We start from the raw sequence: 9,851 nt of genomic DNA, 5'->3' as shown, positions 1-9,851 counted from the left end.
GGTTGATAGTGAGAAGGTCAGATGGCTTGATCTCTTCACAGATTATTATCTGTTTTTATGGCACGACACAGTGACAGTTTTAGTAAATATGTAAAGAACATATTTTCATAAAAGTGACATGCTGCAGCTTTGATCTCCATATTGTAAGAGTTGGATTCTGAAAGGAGGGACAGCAAAAAAAAAAGATATAAAACATACTCACGGCAAGGCAAAACATTACAGCGTCTGTAATAAGTCATCTTTGTTACAGAGCGCTGAATCAACAGTCTGTGTGTTTGTGAACCTAATCGACGACAAGCCATTTATTCAGGCTCACAACCAGGTATTTTCTCATGACTGTTTTTTGACAGTATATTTGGGGAAAGACAGAGAATATTTTCACAGTGTGAACCTGGATTAATTGGCTTTCTCCCAATATTGTCCATTAATTAGCTCCATCCATCTTCTCTTTTCCTGCTGTTGGCCAGAAACTTCAACTTTGGTGTCTTCTGATCAGAATGTCTTCTGATCTACATGTTTGCTGCACCATCCTATTTCTTTTGATGAACTCCGGACTTCTTGTCACTTTTTTATTGATTAATCCACCTCCTGTTGGTCTATCAGATGAAATAATTGTATGTGTTTATGGAATCAAAAAAAATCCATAAACATAAAACAGACCGTCATCTGTTTGTGCTGAACAGATGACGGTGAAGAGGAAATGCAATATTTGTCTAAAATGTATGTGTTCACACATGTTATTTTCTGCCTTTTTCTAACTTTGTCAGAAAACACACACAAACACGCACACACAATGCGCCCGAGGCCGTCATGGTCAAAGTTTATGGATCTCCAGTGAGACACGAACACATGGAACAGTCATCAAGCTTCCAGCTGCTGGTGTGGAGCTCCTCTCCATCTCCCTCTGAGATCCTTTCTGGGATGAGAGGCTGAATCTGAAGATTTTACAAAGGCTCTCTGGCCTGCTTCCTGTAAAAAAAAAAAAAAGAAAAAAAAAAAGAAGCCTCCTATTCATCGACAGAAAGCTCTCTGTGTGCTTGTGTCTTCATGCCTTAAAGTCTCCATGTGTCCTAGTGTGTGCAAAGCGAGAGCGTCTTTGTGAGAGAGAAGGCAGAGACGGAGCTGAGAGAACAGCTGCGGACTCAGACAGTGATTCTGTCTGCCTCCTAAACGCTGGGATTTACACACCGCCCAGAGCCCAGACACACAGCACTCCATGCCAAGGGGGAACATGCATATGCATGCAATCATGTGCACACATTCACACAAAGACCTCTCCTGCTTGCACAGCTTGCATCATAGATTTCAGATTGTTTCATCATCTGTTAGTCATTTTTCATCCTGAGCTTTTCACCTTAAACAAACAAATACCAGGCTGATTTATTCAGACAGGGTGAGAAGAAGCAGTGTTTGTTGTGTACAAACTGATCTCCCCAGTTCAAGCTTTTACCTGTGATAACATGATGTTTGCTGTTACTGATCGCTGAACAACGTTTCAGCAGCTTTTTATCCCGGTGAGGATTATTTCTGTCTACAGTAAGCAGGAGAAACGTTCTGGTTTCCCAGTAAGCCCAGTGCACATTGTTCGATGATAACAAGAAAAGGCTTTTCTGGATATTTGAATTGTCTTACAAATATATATATTGGAAGAACTAAAAACCTGTTTTCATTATTTGTTTGTTTTTTTAAAAAAGAGTACTCTAAAGATTTTACAAATCCTAAACTGTGTTTTAAAGTTTTAAAATCTATAATCACTAAGAATATTACTGTCTACATTTGACAAGTCTATCATCTGATTTTTGAACAATTAGAAAATTAGAAATGGTCTTAAACAATTTCCTACTTATGTAATTCTAAGATGGTCATACTACCAAATAATGCTACCTTGTATTTATGTCTTCACAAAAAACATTATTCATTCACAATCTAATTTTTTAAGAAATCTGTTCAGCGCAAGTTTGTCCAATTCAGGTTTGAACTCAAGACAAACCTTAACTGTCTTGAGTTCAAAGCGGTTTATACAACATAAATTTGTTGTATGACATAATTAATGAATATGGAACAACACAAGCTTATGTTGTTCATAAAACATTGACATTCAGTGGTATCTAGACAAGATAAATACCTCATTCAAGGCTTGGGATCCTTTGTTTGGCAAAGCACACAACTAAATGCTGAATACATTAATTCCTGAGGAAGCTGTTTGGAGATATGCCACCTGCTGTCTTCACAGTGTGATTCCAAATCCCTCTGTCCCGACTGTGCTACCTGTCAGCAGACAGAGCTCCTCACACCTGCAGCCATTCACGCTAATGTGCGTATGTTTATGTATGTTTGTGTGTGCTCACAAAGGAACCGTGCAGGCATATTTACGGGCAGCGTTTTAGACAAGCCTAATGAATCTCCTGAGAGCAGCTACCTGCCAACTTTCTCATGTTCGTTCTTGTCTTCACTGTTCTCACACTCTGTTCTCGGCTGTACGTCAACCTAAACCATGCCACTCCTCTCAACGCAACATTTCTTCCACCTTGTTCATAACTCCCTGGTGTTTGTGTTCCTGTTCGGTGTCACTTAAAGTTCTGCTGGGTGTTCTTTAGTGTAAAAATTCTTCTCTTTGTTCCCATGATGAATATCGGTTTTTCTCAAATTCTGCAGTTGTCTGCTGATCAGGTAATTCGACTCAGTTCAGATTCCAGCTTGCCCCATTACTTGATGAAGTGTCCTTGGGAAAGATTCGGCACTCAAGGTTTCACTGACTCTGCAAATTGCTACAAGACTTTTAAATGAGTGGATGCGGTGTGGACATGTGCTTCGAATATATAAATGTAGTTTTCAGTGATTCACTGGGATCTTGTTCTGTGACTCATAGCTTTTATAGGCACATAAATGGTTTTGGGTCTAAGATACAACTTTTACAATGCATATGTCTGGTGAAAACTTCTTCATGACATGGCATGATTGAATATTGTACTGGTACGATGTGGCATAGTGTAGTCGGGCATCTTTTAGTGTGTTTCAGTGTTGTGCGCCGTTTTATGCTTTAATGTCCTGCGGTAGGGTATTGTTTAGTACCGTTGATGTCTCATGGTACTGCTTGGCTAGATTCGGTATGCCTTGGTGTATTGTGGCATAGGGTGGCTTTGTTGGTATTCAGGTTGACTGACTGCCTTCTGCAATTATTTTTACAAAACCATCTTTACAGGATAATACACCAAACTTTAGTGGCTTTGGTCTAATTTAAAGCTACATGATAGAAATAGCTTCTGCTCACTTGTGTTGAAGTCCTCAGTGAGGATCTATTAGCAACCTGCAGTGTCGTTAAAAGTACTGTCGTTAAAAGTACTGGCTAAGTATTTCCTGGTATTACAGCACTGCAACTGCTTTGATAAGTTTATCAATACTTGAAGCAAGTGTGGTAATTTTGCTGCATAAATGTAGTGATCTTTGACAGGAATTAAGCGCTTTTAATCCGACGTAGCTCAGATTATGCTAATCTGTTTTTTATGCCGAAACATGAAACAACAGCATATCATCCCAGCAGCTGCGCTGGTGAGATACAGAATCTCCTTCCAGTGAAAAGTCTTTAATTATACTTACCCGTTTTAAATTAGTCATGCCTCAGCTCAGCTTGTCTTTCCAAAATCCATTACCTATGCCTGAGGAGGCCTTGTTAGGTTACAATGGATTGCTAATTACACGGCATTATGATACTTTGCTGTAATCAGAGTAATTAGGGAAATAAAAATCTACATGAGGTCTACATGATCGAGGAAGCAGAACAGCCACGTCTCAGAAGAACAGCACAGTCAACTGTGAGCTTAAAAAATTCCCGTTAATGGTGAATGTCCCCCCTTCCCACTACCCCCTGCACAACAAACACAGTTTGTGTTTATTTACATGCAGGTTTCAAAGTTGTGACAGAGTGCACTGAGTGAGAGTAATGAAACGTTTCACACTCATCTGGCTTTTGCACTTCAAATGAGATTGACATGGTGCAGGCGTCTAAAACACAACCATTAGATCTATAATGACTTTGCAGCCTAGTCCCAACAGAGAGACGACACACACACACACACACACACACACACACACACACACACACACACGCACAAAAATCATCCCAGCCCCCCAAAATTGTCTCTGTATTATGCATTCCACCCATCTGCCTTTCTGTGAGCGCTCTATCCCAAGGGGAAGAGATGGGAGGAGAGAGGGAGGAAAAGAGAGGAAGACACTCACAGCTGGATTTGGGAAGGATGGGGGGAGATTGGCGTTCAACCCCTCTCTGTGTCTGCTTCCCAATCTGTATGTCTGTCAGGTTTTCAAGCTGAAGGAATGCAAGGAGCTCACCTGTGTTTGTGTTTCCTCTTTACAGACAGGTATGAGCATATGGCTGTGGAGTATGAGTGATTTATAGTTACCTATAGCGTCTGTGAATATGTGTGTGGACAAAGGTATTTGTTTACTCCCCGAAGAAGGCAGGAACAGAAGATGTAAGCTAACCATCTGTAGATTGAAAACACCCACAAGGCTTAAGTGTGTACACATGTGTGTACTTGCTTTAAAAGAAGAACAATAAAAAAACTAACCAACTTTAAATCGTATGGGTAATTGAGGTGTGTGTTCCACTGGATGAGAGGAGAGATTCAAAGAAAGCAGAATCACAATGATGTTCCTGTTTTTAGATGCCCTGAAGTGGTTCACACATAAAAAAACAACCAAAAAAATGATGTTTTTCATCACTAGACGATTGTTGATAAAATCACAAGACTTTGGTTCCTTGAAGCTGGCAGTGAGTGACAAAACAAGTTTGAGTACAGAGCGAGCTGAAGGCGAGAAGGGAGAAGTTTTAAAAGCACGTCTTTTGTCTCGCAGCTGCCAAACATTCAGCCTGACCCAAACCAAACTGCAACCCCATGATCCTCATCTGCCCTATTACATCCTTCAGCTGTTTCCGTCTTACAGTTCTGCGTGTGCAAATGCGGACGTGTGTGCGTGCGTGTGTGCGTGTGTATGCGTGTGTGTTTGCTCAGGCAAAACAAAGGCCTCGTTGTGACCGTGCTGTCAGATGCAGCTGTGTACGGTTCAGATGTTTCTACACAAAAGGATGAAGTGAAAGACGAGTGAAGTCTGAGGTCCACAAAGCAGGACTGATGCAGAGTTTAATAAAATAAATAACTGTGTTCATAAAGTCTTTTAATCTCACTCTGTGGTCGGAGCGCTGCTCCGACAAATCATCAGTATATTGTCTTTGACAAAGAGCAAATCCGCTGCATGCTAAAAATGGAAAATGTCTCTGGGGACCAAGGATATTTTCAATGTCAGGTGTTTCTGATGCTGCTGGAACCTAAAGACACATAATTTGAATTAAAATGAGCATTGAAGTGTTCATTATTGAACACGTGACTAAAAGAGGAAGTCAAATGCTGATACACTGCTTCAGCAAGATGACGAAATAATTTAATTTAAGCTTTTTGAGGATTTTATTAACATTCATTTTTTTACTTGGTACCTTCCAAGTAGCCAGGTTTTGACTCTTTGGTGCTTTTCGGTTTCTCAGAACAGATTCAGAAGCACTTATTCAGACATTGTTCTCCAAACCTATGAGATGATGGCTTCCCTAAAAATCTGAAATGTTTTTTATTGTTTTTGCACTGAAGCAAAAAAATTCATTCAGTTGCTGAAACTGTCATTTCCACACCCAGGATATGCAACTTTAAATCCCAAAGGTGCTTGACTAAGTTGAGGTCTGTTGACTGTGGGGACCATAAGAGAACAGAGAACCCATTCACTTGTTGCATTGTCTGGCAACAATCACCATCAATGCTCAAAGTCACATAAAATTGTTTTTCTTCCCCCTCCTAATGCTCATTTTCAACGTCAACAAATTGTTTTCAGCAGGTTTTGGATGTTTAAATACAATGAAGTGTCACTAAACACATATTTGAACAGGTGTACACAATTGAGTGGCCAATATGTTTTAATGTATATTTCTTAAAAATTGAACGATCAATATCAACCAGGTAGATATTGTTTGTTTGTCGTTTCTGTGACTTACAGCTGCTTTATGTGCTTGATCAAAAGTTACTGCTTTGATCTGTTGGGACATTAGACTTTGTTATGTTCGGTGGTGTTGAGCACCATAGGATCCCATTACCTCACTATGGATCAGGGTTGTTCAAACACACCCCGCAGATGTTTGATGGGATTCACATCTGGGAAGTTCGGAGGTCGAGTCCAGGCCCTCGGCTCTTTTTCCATGGCCAAATCTTTATGCAGTTCGACACAGAACATTGTTCTTCCATCATTGCACATTGCACTGCAATGAATTTCAAATGTCTGAAAAAATTTTCAAACATAAGGAAAAGGACCTCCTGCAGAATGCAGAAAGGGAAGGGGACGGACCACTGTCAGTCTCATACCTTATATGGAAATGGGACTATTGCATTCCGGAAATGAAGGGGGCGCTATTTTCACAATCACTAGTATAAATACTTTAAAGAAGCGGGATTAAGAGGTCGATTGGAAGAAGTTTGAGAGGTTTCCCCACTGACGTTGGAACAACCACAAAGTCAGCAAAAGGTATTTTCTACCTTATTAAAACTGTTTTCACAGAGTAAATGATTACGCTTTTCTAGATTAGTTTGAAAATAGAATTGACAGCTGTAAACGAGTGAAATTAGTAATTCTTACGGGAGAAGGCTAATTTTAGCATGTAGCATAGCTAATTATTTCCTGCAGGGCACCATTAGATAAAAATCGAAAAGTAGAAAAATGTATAATTGAGAAATGTATTTTATACCCAAACTTTGTTTTTTGATTTTCGTTATACAGACGCACGTATCTATTTGCAACATTGGGATCGGAGAGAAAATTCTTCCGTTCTTTATGAAAGACAAGTATTTCTGTCCCCTTTGCTCATACAGTGCTGATGAGTCTTACAAAGTACAGAACCACATAGCTTGCTAGAGCCGGTGAAGTGAGGAGCTAGCCGTTAGCTGTGAGCCGTTAGCTGTGAGCCGTTAGCTGTGAGCCGTTAGCTGTGAGCCGTTAGCTGTGAGCCGTTAGCTGTGACTCTATAGCACAAACATAAAAATCCCTCCAATAAGTAAATACTTACAACAAAAGACATGTAAACATTTATTTACTTTCACTGCTCAATAAGAAGAAACACATTAACAATAAAAACCAGTTTGCAGTTTGTTATTTCATTACTGTGGGTGACTCATAATAAACTGCCTCATTAGCAAAACTGCTACACTGCTTTTTATAGACTTAAGCTTTTTTTGTCAAAGGTAGGAAACATCTTATTCATATTTAGGTATTTAACTTTAAGTTAATTAGAAGAGTCTGAGCATTTTTCTATATAAACCCTGGTGCTTTAAGTGTTATGTTTAAGTTCTATACACCCCCAGATATTATTTCTGTCTCCCTGTTGGTTCTCAGTCATCCAGAACATTGCAAAACTAAAAAGGCTTAAAAATAAAGCAACTTCAGTTGTAATTTAAAAACCCCATAACTTGTATTGGGAGGCATTACAATAAATTAATGAGGAATGTTAAGAGTAGTTACTCATTAAAGCTTTTTTATTTAGAACCTGACATTTTTGTAAAGGTGTGGCAGAGATTAGATCAGTGAGATTGAACAAAACCCATGCCTAAGCAACATTTGAAATTTAGTTTTACTTCTCAACAGGTTGTTTACATAGAAAAACATGTTTGGTGTGCATTGCGAGCTAATCACTTTTGGTCCTGCAGCTTGAATGTGGTTTAAAAACGTTTTCAATCACATTTTACGTTGCATTTCACTCTAACTTTGCTGACCCCCCAAATTGGTCTTCAGAAAATGTCCTTTTTATGGTCCCTGCCAATAATGAGATGGGATTTACGCCCTTGTTTCAAACCTAAAAAGGTAAAATACATAGCAATACTGATGCAACACGTAGAAATAAAAGGGAAAAAAAACTTTGTAAACTGTGATGTTTGTGTTTTGTTATGGTCTTTGAGGGTGAGAGAGAAACATCATTGTGATAATCTATGTTTCTCACACGGATCTGAGTTCTCTAAAGACGCTTCCACATTTTTAATTTTTTTAGTTTTTCCTTTCTGGAACGCAAATCCAATGGAGTAACTGTTTGAGGACACAGGATGGCCTGATAAGATCCACTCAGGTAAAACACAAGACAAGCTTGGTCCTGGAGAGCCATAGCTTTCAAACAGGCTATTAAAGGATGTTGTTTCCACTCACATTACTACGGGCTTTGACACTTTGATGTTATCTGTTTGATTATCATCTTACATCAGGAATTTAACCCCACACACCTGCAGAGCCTCCTTTTAGCTTTACCACACACATGTTACTGTTCAGGTGGTTGAGTGCTCTGTTGTCTCACGCCGAGAATGAAAAGATGGGCTGTGCAACTTACCGTAATATGTGGAGTTGTGTGAAATAGCAAACCTAATATTTAATTAATTATTGTGGTTTATTAACATGACCAGCCTCTTCCAGTGGCTGGTACTGAGTTTTTCAAAAGGATTGGGGATGGCCAACCTCTCCTTCTTATCAACTTATTGATGTGAAATATCGAAACTTGAGTCAATATTGATACCTTAGGTTGTCGTAAGGTTCAGGCGTTGATGGAAAGCTCTTACAACACGAGAAGCTCTTCTCATTAAATCTTCCGTTTTAAAGGTCTTTAAAAATCCCTGTTCAGATTTTTTCTGAACTTAGTTAATAGACTTGTTCTTTTAGACAATGGTCTTTTGCAAAAACATTTTGCTTTTGCAAGCCACTTTGTTTTTTCAAACTAATGATGCAACACTGAATGAATCACTCCACCTTGTCCAAACTCAGCCTTTGATGTGTTTGCAACAATTCAAGCTGTTAACATTTGCACACACACTCAGACAACACACACACACACACACACAGGTGCGCTGTGGAATTGTGCAAACTGTTGAGCGACGGTCTGTTTGGAGTTGGGGTGTGGTGAGGGGGTGAATAGAGGTGGAGAAAGCAGGCAGAGGTGTGGAGGTGAAGACAAGCTCAACGTTCAGAAACAAACTGTCTTTGTGTCCGATGGCAGCAAATGAGCACCTGAGGTGTTGCATAGGGAAGGGGGGTGTTGTTGGCATCCTCCGCTGCCTTGCCTCAGCTGTGTACAACTGATTAGTTAAATTAGGACAGAATATTGTATTAATCTTAATGGACAGAGCATCATTTGTTTTCTGTCCATTTAAGCAGATGTGTGATTAGAATCAAATGTGAAATTAGTGCTGATTAATAACACCATACATATGCATGTAATTGAATGAAATCCTTTGTGTTTATTGTGTTAGTGTGAATAAAACGTTCACCTATTTTTGTGGGTTTGGGAGTGAGCTACTCCGCTTGCTGACATGCTGGAGAGAGAAAATGTCAATCTGTCGGATCATGACTTGTTTAATGCAGGCCCCAATATTTGGTTTCCAGGATTTACAGCTGGCTGGCAAATTAAAGTTAAACAGCACTAAGTGTCTCAGCAGGGTGTCGGAGTGGACCACCAGGAAGCTCCAGACTGCTTTTACTCCGCTGGAAAGATGAACACATTTCTTTTATATGACACCCAAGCAGATCATTTATTGACTTTACATTCTGTTTCTAAAACTAATGGATACTTTATCATATCTAAAATTTCCATGGGCTTGGTTGAAGGTAAGTACTTTTAAAAGATTACAAATAAAAACTTGTAATAACCTCTGCCACATGTGAAAAGTGAAATAATGTACCATTACTGCACCATATGTTGGAAGGTGCAGTGCTGAAAGTTTTCAATATTTATCTGAGTATATACCAAGCCGCCTTTTTGTCTG

Source organism: Poeciliopsis prolifica, unplaced genomic scaffold, assembly GCF_027474105.1.
Source record: "Poeciliopsis prolifica strain line A6 unplaced genomic scaffold, Auburn_PproV2 SCAFFOLD028, whole genome shotgun sequence".
NCBI lineage: Eukaryota > Metazoa > Chordata > Actinopteri > Cyprinodontiformes > Poeciliidae > Poeciliopsis > Poeciliopsis prolifica.
Note: the sequence above shows the minus strand (reverse complement) of the source record.